This window comes from Mustela nigripes, chromosome 5 (assembly GCF_022355385.1).
Source record: "Mustela nigripes isolate SB6536 chromosome 5, MUSNIG.SB6536, whole genome shotgun sequence".
Classification (NCBI taxonomy): Eukaryota; Metazoa; Chordata; class Mammalia; order Carnivora; family Mustelidae; genus Mustela; species Mustela nigripes.
In genome coordinates, this window is record NC_081561.1 from 66,199,636 (window position 1) to 66,210,845 (window position 11,210).

General features: G+C 49.9%; 1 long non-coding RNA gene across 1 annotated transcript; it reads left to right on the forward strand.

Moving 5' to 3' along the window:
• The first annotated feature begins 2,335 nt into the window (after window positions 1-2,335).
• On the forward strand, window positions 2,336-10,483 carry LOC132017319 (uncharacterized). The gene is made up of 4 exons (XR_009404234.1): window positions 2,336-2,668; window positions 3,954-4,047; window positions 9,209-9,326; window positions 10,007-10,483. It is a non-coding gene; the product is annotated as an uncharacterized LOC132017319 (long non-coding RNA).
• Window positions 10,484-11,210: the final 727 nt, after the last annotated feature.

Sequence of the window (11,210 nt, forward strand, 5' to 3'; positions counted from 1 at the left end):
ATGTTCAGGATTACCTTTCAGAATGAAAACATTGGAGAGCAAAGTGGGTTTGCAGTCAACAGACCCTCCTTCCAGCCCATGCGGCCTCCCAGCACCTCCCTGGGCCTGGGGGTTGCAAAGGCAGCCCGGGGTGGGGGGCGACTTCCAGCTGACTCCCTGCAAGTGGGTGACGGCTGAAAAGGTCAGAAGGGCACTGCTCCGGCTTGATAGTTCAGTGTCAGCTCTGCTGCGGGATATCTGAGAACACTTTGAGCAAGTCAAGGTGCACCTCTGTTTCCTAATGTATAAGAAAAGAGATTATGTCTCAGCTGCCTTGCTGATAACCCAAAAGGGACTTGCTTAAGGACACCAGTGACATGTTATAGGCACTTAAAAAAAAAAAAAGAACACTTTTTTATTATGAAAAACTTCAAACCACATTTAATGTCAACCAAATGATATAATGAACCCCCACGGATGCTTAGTCTGTCATTAACTGTTCTGTCTCTTTTTTCATCTTTACCTCCAGCCCCTCCCACTTGGTTACTTTGTATAGCTCTTTTCCTGGGTGAAATTTACAAACACAGACATGCAGAAGGCTTAACTGTGTAACATCGAAAAATAGATTTGCCCATGTAAACTGTATCTCTATTCCAATATAGAATATTTGCCCCTTTCTGGAAAGTTCTCTCCTATCTAGCATGGGCAAATAAATAACTGAACTTACGAAACAAACACGGATGTGAGTTTAGCACTCTGAGGGGTAGCACCTGCTGTCTTCGGGCTGGCTAGGTCAGAGTCTTAAGCTCTGCTTAAGATCTGCTGTCTTAAGCTCTTCTTCCCCTCCCTGCTTCTGTGCACTCTTGCCATCCTTTGTGTCCCTAGAAGTGATGGCCTTCTGCACAGCCTCTGTATCCAGTTATCCTATTACAAGGCCTTTACAACCCTAGCTGCAAATTCGTAGAAACAATGTTTTGGGGCACCTGGCTGACTTTGTCAGAGGAGCATGTGACTCTTGATCTCAGGATTGTGAGTTCCAGCCCCATGTTTATTTTAACTAAAAAGAAATACATAAACTTAAAGAAGAAGAAGAAGAAGAAGAAGAAGAAGAAGCAGCTTTCTTTTGTTTTTCTGAAATACTTATTCTCCAGGTTTTTTTCTTTTGTTCCGCTCTGTTTTTCTTTCCTATGACTGCTTGCTCATCACGTGGCTATCTCCCTTTGGAGCGTTCTCGCCTTTCCGTGTTCGGCCCATCCTCTCTGAGTTCACTGTCCTTTGTTTTGGACAGTTTATACCCTGGACACTAGACACTGAGCTGTAACCCTACGGTCCCCTGATCAAGGCCAGGCACTTGTTCAACAGTGAGGGAGGGAGGAAGTGAATGCAAAAGAGATGCTTTAGCTCAGGAACCCCAACCTGTCAGCTTTGCCATTTCTGGACCACATCTCTCTCTCTCAGCACTGAGCAAGAAGCTATTTATCTGCCCCTTTGGAAGCCCCAGGATGAGATAGGAAAGAGGCTGATTTACTGGCAAAATGTGACCCAGAGGACCATTCTCCCCCCACCCCTCATCATTAAAAAAAAAACAAAACAGAAAAAACAGAGCGAGGCTGGGCTATCAGGGATACTTCCTGTTTTCCTCTCTTGAAAGCATCCTGGATAGATGAAACAGGGATCAAAGGGACCGTCTGCCTCTGGGGCTTCGGGACTGGTAGAATGGCTTTTAACCCTCTGCTGCCTCCTACACCTTCTATTTCCTGGGTAGATTTAACTTCTTGAGGGCAGGGGCCTTGCATTCATTCATTCATCAAATGTTACTGGACTCCACTCAACGCCAGGCTTTGTTTGAGGACCTGGGGATACAGGGATGAGTATGACACAGTCCCTGGCCTTATTCATCAGACAGCAAATGACCGCCAGTGCGGACACGATTAAGCAAGCCCTTTCTCTGGGTTCTGCCCTCACTACATGCTTTTTTCATGCATTCAATCCTCCAGACAAGCTTGCGGTTCTTTATTATGCCCATTTCACAGATAAGGAGAGCAAGTTTGGGTTTTTTTTTAAAGATTTTATTTATTTATTTGACAGAGATCACAAGCAGACAGAGAGGCAGGTGGGGTGGGGGTACGGCAAGAGGCTGCCTTCCTGCTGAGCAGAGAGCCCGATGTGGGGCTCGATCCCAAGACCTCGAGATCATGACCTGAGCCAAAGGCAGAGGCTTAACCCACTGAGCCACCAGGCGCCCAAGGAGAGCAAGTCTTTATTTATTTTTTTTTTAAGTTTTTATTTATTTATTTGACAGACAGAGATTACAATCAGGCAGAGAGGCAGGCAGAGAGAGAGGAGGAAGCAGCCTCCCTGCTGTGCAGAGAGCCCAATGCGGGGCTTGATCCCAGGATCCTGGGATCATGACCCGAGCTGAAGGCAGAGGCTTTAATGAACTGAGCCACCCAGGTGCCCCAAGTCTTATGAAAGTTAAATAACCTGTCTCTGGGAGCTGCCAAGGCTGGGGTTAGAGTTCAGTGGTCTGACAGCGGCAACCTGCCTTCTTAGCTGCCTCAGTGTTGGAAAGGCAGGAGTGACTCACTGCGGTAATTGTTACAAACTGTTGCTGGGCTTGGTCAGGCAGCTTCTGATGACCAGGTGTGTTTTGCATCCCGCTTAGGCACCGAACTGGACTAGAATGGAGGTGAGCTGCTTTGTAGCCCCTGAAGACTGGAAGCAAAGCCAAGAAACTAAGAGGTCCCTTTTGGCCCCGTCCGGGAGACAAAGAGCATTGCAGGTTCTTTCTGCCATTTCTGGAACAGATCTTTTTTTTTTTTCTTTTTTTGTGGGGGGAGGGACATTTTCGAGAAAAACTTGAGAAAAACTTGCTGTTGATAGGTAATAAGAGCAACCAAGGGGTGTCTGGGTGGCTCAGTGGGTTAAGCCTCTGCCTTCTGCTCAGGTCATGATCTCGGGGTCCTGGGATCGAGCCCCGCATCGGGCTCTCTCTCTCTGCTTCTCCCCTCTCTCTGCTTGCCTCTCTGCCTATTTGTGATCTCTCTCTGTCAAACGAATAAATAAAATCTTAAAAAAAGAAAAAAGAGCAACCAAGTGAACATATATATGGAGGGATTATTCCAAGCCTTAGCTTCTGTCCTCACTTGCCTCCTTGGGCAGAAGTTTGTTTTGTTCCCCCATTTCTGGGGAGGAGCTGAGGCTCAGACTGGTTAGTTAGCGCACCCCAAATCACACAGCTAGACAGCACCGGGGTTTGATCCTAGGTTTGACTAACTCCTAAACCTAACACTTTAATCATACTTGTCTCCCCGATGCTGAAACTTGGCAGAGGGAGGAAGGAAATCCCTTCCTGCCAAGCTTCCTGACAAACTGTTAAGTGGCAGGTGAGGATACCAAGTAACCTTGAGATCTGTCGGTGAGGGACATTGGCACACAAGGATCTTCAGGTGCTTCCGATCTGCAATTCTATCCCTTTAAGACCCAGAGCTCCCATGCCAAGGCTGGTCCATGATCCTCGGAGATTTCAAGGGTGGGGAAACTGGATTGAACGCGCTGACATACAACAAGGGAAAAAAAAGACCTCAGCATTTTTGCCTCGCCTCGGTGGCTCCTGCCTTTCCCCCCACCCTCCCTCTCTCATTTATTTATTACTCTCCTACTCCCTGGCCAGGCTGCTGTGTCAACACTGATAAAAGCAAATCTCCCCACAAACAGGTGCAGCCAGAGCTGCCCCTTGGACAGCTGCCAGGGAATGTGATCGCTCAGCTGAGGTGACCTGCCCCTGCCCAACCCCCTTCTAGGGTTCCAGCCCAGGGCATGTGTCCTTGGGCAGTTACCGTCTGTGTGCTCAGAGCCTGGTATCTCTGTTGGCATCACAGACTCAAGATAGCAGATGTGGTTGGGGTTGGGGTGGGTCTGTGCAGGATGAGGGGGGGGTCCTCCTGGACTATCTTGTTTATTTTCCCTTTCAGTTTCTTCTGAAATGCAGACACTACTGTGCCACCAAGTTCCTCCTGCAAGTATCTGAAATTATTTCCCAGGAATATCACTGCCTGATTTTTCTAGGTAACAAATGTTTTTTCCAGGCCTACCCATTTCCTAATTCACACATACGCTTGCAATGTAATGATCCAAATGACATGATCTGAGTACCCCCTGGGGCTTCCTTTGCCGGGTTGGGGGGGAGGTCACTTAAATATGTGGTGAGCCAACCCTGTTATCCAGAAGGCATTTCAACGCCACCAAGCCATGTGACTTTGACTCTTTGTAAAAGATGATATTTCATCCCCCTCACCCCCGTTTCTGTGTTTGGTCCCCAAGCATCATTTCCCCACTTCCCTAGGGCACCAGCCTTTCCGGAAATGCCCTAGCTCTGCAGGCAGCCTCTACCTCCCCGAGAGGTAAGAGGGGGCGCTGAGCCAGGGAGGGCACCTGCACCGGGTGGGCCTGCTGGCTGAGGCCGGGCCGGGTGGAGGGCAGGGGCTGCCGCTGACCGGAGCCGCCCAGCCGCTTGGCCCCCTCCATGGAGCAGCACCCAGCTCAGGCTCCGGCCCAGGGAGGAGAGGAGGTTGCTATGCAAATGCGCGGCGGCCAGCGGCCCCCTTTACCCAGGGGCCCTCTGGTTGCCAAAACAGACCATTCCCCAGAACAGTCGCCTAGAAACGGGCGCTGTCATAGCAGCCTCTGCGTGGCAGCGAGCCAGCAGCGCTGCCAGGAGGAGCTGGGTCAGGGTGTTCAGACCTCCTCAGCACCCCCTGCCAGCCCGTCTCCACCTCAGGGAGGGGAGTGGTGGCTTGGGCCCCTCCTTGGAGCAGGGGAGGGCACTAATTGGATTGAACACTCCAGAAACACATCAGCAGCTCCTCCCTGGGGGAAAGGAGTGTGAGGGGGAAGCTTCACACGGGCTTTGTGATGGGTCTCAGCCTCGTCCTCCGCCTCGCCCTGACTTGGTCCCCACCAGCCTCTGCCCACCCAGCACTTTCCTGGGTCACCACAGCCAGGTCTGGGATGGAGGGCAGGGGGCAGAGGACAACCAGATAACCACCGAAACATTCAGCCATGAGGAGGAGGGGTTCACGATGTTATAGCAATTCATAGAAGTTACAGGGTCTGACCTGCTTGGAGGGGTTAGGGGAGAATGCTTATCAGCGGTGGCTCCCGGACCCCTTCATCCCCCAGCCTCTCCTCCCCTCCTCTCTCCTCTCCCTCACCTCCTCTCACCCAGCCTGTGAGGCTTGGCCATCCCCACGCCCTGAGAGCTAGGAGCTCGCGACTTTTTCCTACCTTATTTGGCAGCAAGAGAGCTTGTCATTTAAGCATGTGTATCTAGCCTCTTAACAATTAAACAACAGCATAAACTTCTAAAAGCCAGGACCCATATAATTCTGTGACAGCACACCTTGACCGTGAAGAACGAGCCTGATTTTAATAGAGCCGCTTGAATGTGGTGCCTTGAATGTGATCTTTATCACCTTGGGGAGACCTCGGATGTTGCCTTTGCAGCAACTGTTCTAGATTGGCCTTCAGAGACCACTTAAAACCTCACAAACTCTGGGATTGGGGAGAGAAGGAGATTCAGTGACAGCCTGAGTGACATTAGGCCAACAGGTGGACTACCAAGAAGTAAGTGACTCCCCAGGACATCATTCCCTGTGGTCCAGATGTTACAGGCCAGGGGCAGAGCAAGAGTCTGACGGGGGTGGGAGGACAGCCTCGTACCTGCATGCTGGGCAAGGGAGTCTCCTTCCTTCAGAATCCACAGGAGGCCTTGGGAGCCCAGTGGACTCTATTAACACGAGGTCTTCCTCCAATCTTGTTTAGTAAAGCAACGTGTACATATGTGATCTCTCCCTTCTCTTTCTCCTTTCCTTCCTCATGTATCAAGTGCCTACCTTGGGCCAGGCCCTGGAGATTCAGAGACTGATGAAACTGATGCCATCCTGTAGTTGTGAGGAGAAAAACAATGCCTAGTGTAAGGGACATTTGCCATACATTATGGTTACCGGTACCTTTTTTTTTTCTTTTTTAAGATTTAATTTATTTAATTGACAGAGTTCACAAGTAGGTAGAGAGGCAGGCAAAGAGAGAGGGGGAAGCACGCTTCCCGCTGAGCAGAGACCCCGAAGTGGAGCTCGATCCCAGTACCCTGTGATCATGACCTGAGCCTAAGGCAGAGGCTTTAACCCTCTGAGCCACCCAGGGTGCCCCCACCGGTAACTTTTGATTAGCTTTCTGGTGCCTGTGGGTTTTCCCTGGATCATCAGTTTCACACCTCTGATGGGTAAAGGCCAAAAATTCCTTTCCCAGACCCCTTTGCAGCTCAGGTGTCTCCACATGACCCAGGCTCCACCAATCTGATGCAACCACATGGGTTTTGCTTTGGAAGACAGTAAGAGATAGCAGGCATGCCGGGGAAGGGGGCTGGAGGAGGCGTCTGGCCTTCAGAGCAACGGGAGGGACGTTCTGAGGTCCAATTTCTACCATCGTTGAAGAGGGGAAGTTGAAGCAAGTTGCAGAATTCATGCTGATAGCTGCCATGGTGGCTTGACTAGCAAAGTACCATGGGGTGGTTTGGGCATCATCTCTGACTTCTGAGCCTGAATATTTTCCTTTCTGGATTCTTCTTGAGCCACTGAATGTTTTATTTTATTTTAAGATTTTATGTATTTATTTGACAGAGAGAGATATCACAAGTAGGCAGAGAGGCAGGCAGAGGGGGTGGGGGAAGCAGGCTCCCTGCTGAACAGAAAGCCTGATGCAGGGTTTGATCCTAGGACCCCGAGATCATGACCTGAGCCAAAGGCAGAGGCTTAACCCACTGATCTACCCAGGTGCCTCTGAACGTTTTGTTTTATTTAAAGATTTTTTTTTTTCTATTTATCTGAGAGAGAGAGAGAGAGCGAGCACGTGAGTGGAGGAAGGGCCAAGAGGAGAGAGAGAATCTGGAGCAGATTCCTGAGTGTAGAGCCCAATGAAGGTGTTGATACTGGGACTTTGAGATCATGACCTGAGCCAAAATCTGGAGTTGGTCCTTCAACCAACTGAGCCACTCAGACGACACTTGAATGTTTTTTAATCAATTCCTTTTCTGTTAGAGTAGATCCTGTTGTTTGCAGCTGAGAACTCTGATGCGCATGGGCGGATGGAAGAATAGGTAGCTTGAAGGGTAGGCGGGTACATAAAGGGGGAGAATGAATGGACAGGCACCAAAACTTGGAGTGAATTTTTGGCAGAGGGGGATGGGACTAATAGGTTATTTTCTCCTCTTTGGTTCTTTGTATTCCTTTTCTTTCTCCTTTCTTCTCCGAAAGCATATTACTTGCATAATAATAGTTAGCAGAGGGGCGCCTGGGTGGCTCAGTCGGTTAAAGCACCCGACTCTGATCTCAGTCATAAGATTGAGCCCCAGTGGAGCTCCGCACTCAGGAGGGGGTTTGGTTAGGATTCTCTTCCTCTCCCCTTCTGTGTCCCCTGCTCCCCGCTCGTGCTCTGTCTCTCAAATAAATCAAGTTACCAGAAATCAACATCTAGGAGAGCTCACAGCACAGGGAAGATAGAAGGCCAACTCTGAACACTTGGGGCTCCAAGCCAGTAAGAGTTCCACGGGACCCTGATTCTGGAGTTTGATCCCAGCCACCATCCCACTAAGCTTGCCCTGACCACCCCCCCAGAGCCTTCTCTTTCTCTCGTCCTGTGAACCCTACACCCAAGGCTGTGCCCCCCAATCTGAGGCGTGCACTGGCTCCTCCGGCTTTGTGACATTTTCCTATTGTTACCCAACAACCCTATTTCACCTTGAGCAAGGATGACACACACTTGTGACTCATCCCATATTGTTCTGCCTTCTCCCGGCTATTGACTGCCAGCGGTTCTGACCGTCCCTCAGCGGGCAAGTACCACAGCCTTGCTCTACAGCTATTTTTCACATGTCCTGTCCCATTGCCCAGCATAGATCGTCAGTTCCACAAAGGCTGGAATTGCAATTTACATGAGTTTTGTAAACTCCATTCCCCATGGCTTTGTGGGAAGGGTCTGAAGATATGCTTATAGAAGATGAAGATCATATGGTTTCTTTTCACCTTGATGACTTTTTGTAGTAAACTTAAAATTTTTTTTTTTTTTTTTAATTTAGGGACACCCGGGTAGCTCACTGGGTTAAATGTCTGCCTTCGGCTCAGGTCATAATCCCTGGGTGCTGGGATCAAGCCCTGCATCAGGCTCCCTGCTCAGTGGGGTACCTGCTTCTCCCTCTACCATTCCCCCTGCCTGTACTCTCTCTCTCTCTCAAATAAATAAATAAAATAAAAAAGATTTATTTGAGTGAGAGAGTGCGCGCGCGAGTGCGCATGAGTGAGGTGGAGGGGTAAAGGGAGGAGGGAACAAGGTCCCCACTGAGCAGGAACCCTGATGTGTGGCTCAATCCCAGGACCCAGAGATCATGACCTGAGCCAAAGGCATCTACTTAACTATCTGAGCCACCTGGGCATCCCAGTTTTCCACAGTAAGCTTATTTTTAAGTAAACTCTGTGTCCAACCTGGGGTTTGAACTCATGACCCCGAGATCAAGAGTTGCATGCTCTATAGACTGGGCCAGCCAGGTGCCCCATTCCATAGTAAAAAAAAAAAAAAAAAAAAAAAAAAAAAAAAATTTTAAAGATTTTGTTTGTTTGACAGAGACACAGCAAAGAGAGGGAACACGAGCAGGAGGAGTGGGAGAGGGAGAAACAGGCTTCCAGCTGAGTAGGGAGCCCGATGTGGGTCTTGATCCCAGGACCTTGGGATCATGACTCTAGCCAAAGGCAGACACTTAACGACTGAGCCCCCAGGCGCCCCTCGGTAGTAAAATTATAAGCTTTTGCAGGTAGGAGGACCCTTTCCCTCTCCCTTCCTTCCTCCCTTTCGTCCCCCTCCCTCCTTCCCTCCCTCCCTTCCTTCCTCACTTAATAAATGTCCATGATGTGCCAGGTGTTTACAGTTTAATATCAAGAAACACATACAAATAGACAAATAAGTAAAAAAAAAAAAAAAAAAGTGGCAGAAGAGCTTGGAGATCCAAGTGTGCAGGGGAGAGGGGTATGATCGGTGTGGAGTGGGAAAGGCTTTTTCACAGGAATAATATCAAACGTTTATTCTAGGACAGCTCTATTCACAGTATTTAACATATGCTCTTGGGCTTAATTTTCAAAATAGCAACATGGCAAGTACTATTGTCACTTCCATTTTACAGGTGAGGAAGCTAAAGCCCTGAGACCTTTACAGAGCTGGGACATGCACTGGGGCTTCTGAGTTCTAACATCGATGAGCTTCACTGCTGTACCCTACTGCCTGCAGCAGATTCTGGAACTGTGAGTGAACGATCACCAAGCTTAGAGGCCTACATAGTCCAGGGTATGGCACCCAGTCACTCAATGACAAGTGAGAACCCATTACCACAGCCTTGGATGTTAGTTCTCTTTGTTTCTTGAAAGTTAATTTCATTGCAGTTTCAAACCTCTTACGTTATCTCCCCTCTAGACCACTCTCTCCCCTTCTGGTCTGCTTCCTACCCAACTGCTCTCTCTAATGGCTCTTGAACATCTAGAGTCAACCTTTTCCTCCAAAAGAAATACACACACATCCATATACCCTGCGAGCCTCCCCACTGCTCTGTGGCCCTCCCCAAGCCCCTTTGCTCCCCACGATCCCCCCCATGCTATTTTCCCTCAATGCCATTGAATATCACCTGCCACCCCCACCCCCCACCACAACACTGTGCTCTGACTGAGAGGACTTGGGAGCTGCGTCCTCCTCTGAACCGCTCCAGCACTGGGGTCTCAGCCAGCTGCTGCCTGCCCAGGGGCTGCAGGGTTATTGCAAGAAGTCTCGGTGTCTATTTGTATTCCAAATATCGTCTGCCGACTGGATAAGTAATGTCTGGGTATGACTGTGCTATTGCTTTTCAGCTGTGCTGAATCCCTGGTCGTTTTTCCACTGTGAATTTCCCCGGTTGACTAAAACCCTAAATAACAGCTCCTTTCATTTGCAGGACTGCAACAATTTCCAAGCTGTGGGGAGGGAGTCCTCCCGCCGGAGCAGGTTGGAAGCCACTGAGCCCAGGCTATGGAGGCAGCATGTTGTCCCTGCTCCGCAGAGACCTAGTCATGAGACCTGAGGTCAGGTTCCAGCTCCAACCCAGGCTGGTTGGATGATCTTGGGGGCAGCCCCGTGTGACCTGGAGAGCTTGGGTTTCCTCATCCCGGAGCAGAGATTGTGAACATGATTTGGCAGGATTGTCAAGATGATTAAATGAGATAGATCAAGGGCTTTGAAAGCTGTGGAGTGTGGCACAGATGGAGGGATTGTTGTGGTCATCTAAGACACTGACACAGATGGTCAGCTTCTCCAGGGCAGGGACAGTCCCCTCCCTCAGTGACACTTCTTGCGTTCAATGCAGGTGGGTGAGATGACCTCGTAAAAACACCTCTAAGCGACGCGCACAGCACACAGGCGTTTAATAAATGGTAATGGGTATTTATGCATGTGCCTCTGGTTCGAATCTTCTGTCTGCCCCTGGCTGGGTTAGAGAGTATGACAGTGGGCGAAGTTAGCGCTGACAGACTCTCGAGTCCTTGTCTACCACATGGCTGAGGTGACAGCGGCTGCTTGGTGAGGCGGCCGTGAGGCTGAAGGAGCTGTCTGTGTACCAGAGCTGGGCACAAACTGCAACTCCGTGGGCAGCAGCTCTTGTTTCACTATGATTTTTTTTTAACTTATTTAGGAGAGAGCACACACGCAAGCGGGGCGAGCAGCAGAGGGAAAAGGAGAAGCAGACTCCCCGCTGAGCAGGGAGCCCCATGCAGGGCTTGATCCCAGGACTCTGGGATCATAACCTGAGCCAAAGGCAGCCAACCGACTGAGCCACCCAGGCGCCCCATGTTTTACTATTATTTATTGAGCAGTGCTTAAGGGGGTGGTGTGAGGAGGTCACCAGACTGGGAAGGAAAAAAATCTAGCTCCTGGTCTGAGTCAGCGAGGCCTTCAAAGGCAGCGAGCCGCTCAGACCCAGCCTCTCAGAGTCAGCCCAGATGAGGTAGCCTGTGTGCCATTCCCCTACCCCCTACACCCTTGGCTAGGGGCTAGCTCCCCAGAGCAGACCTTGGTAGGTACAGGTGCGCACATAGAACATGAGGCTGAATATGAGAGTGGTCCAGCATGCATACGTTCCTGCTTTCATTCTTTCCCATCAGAGC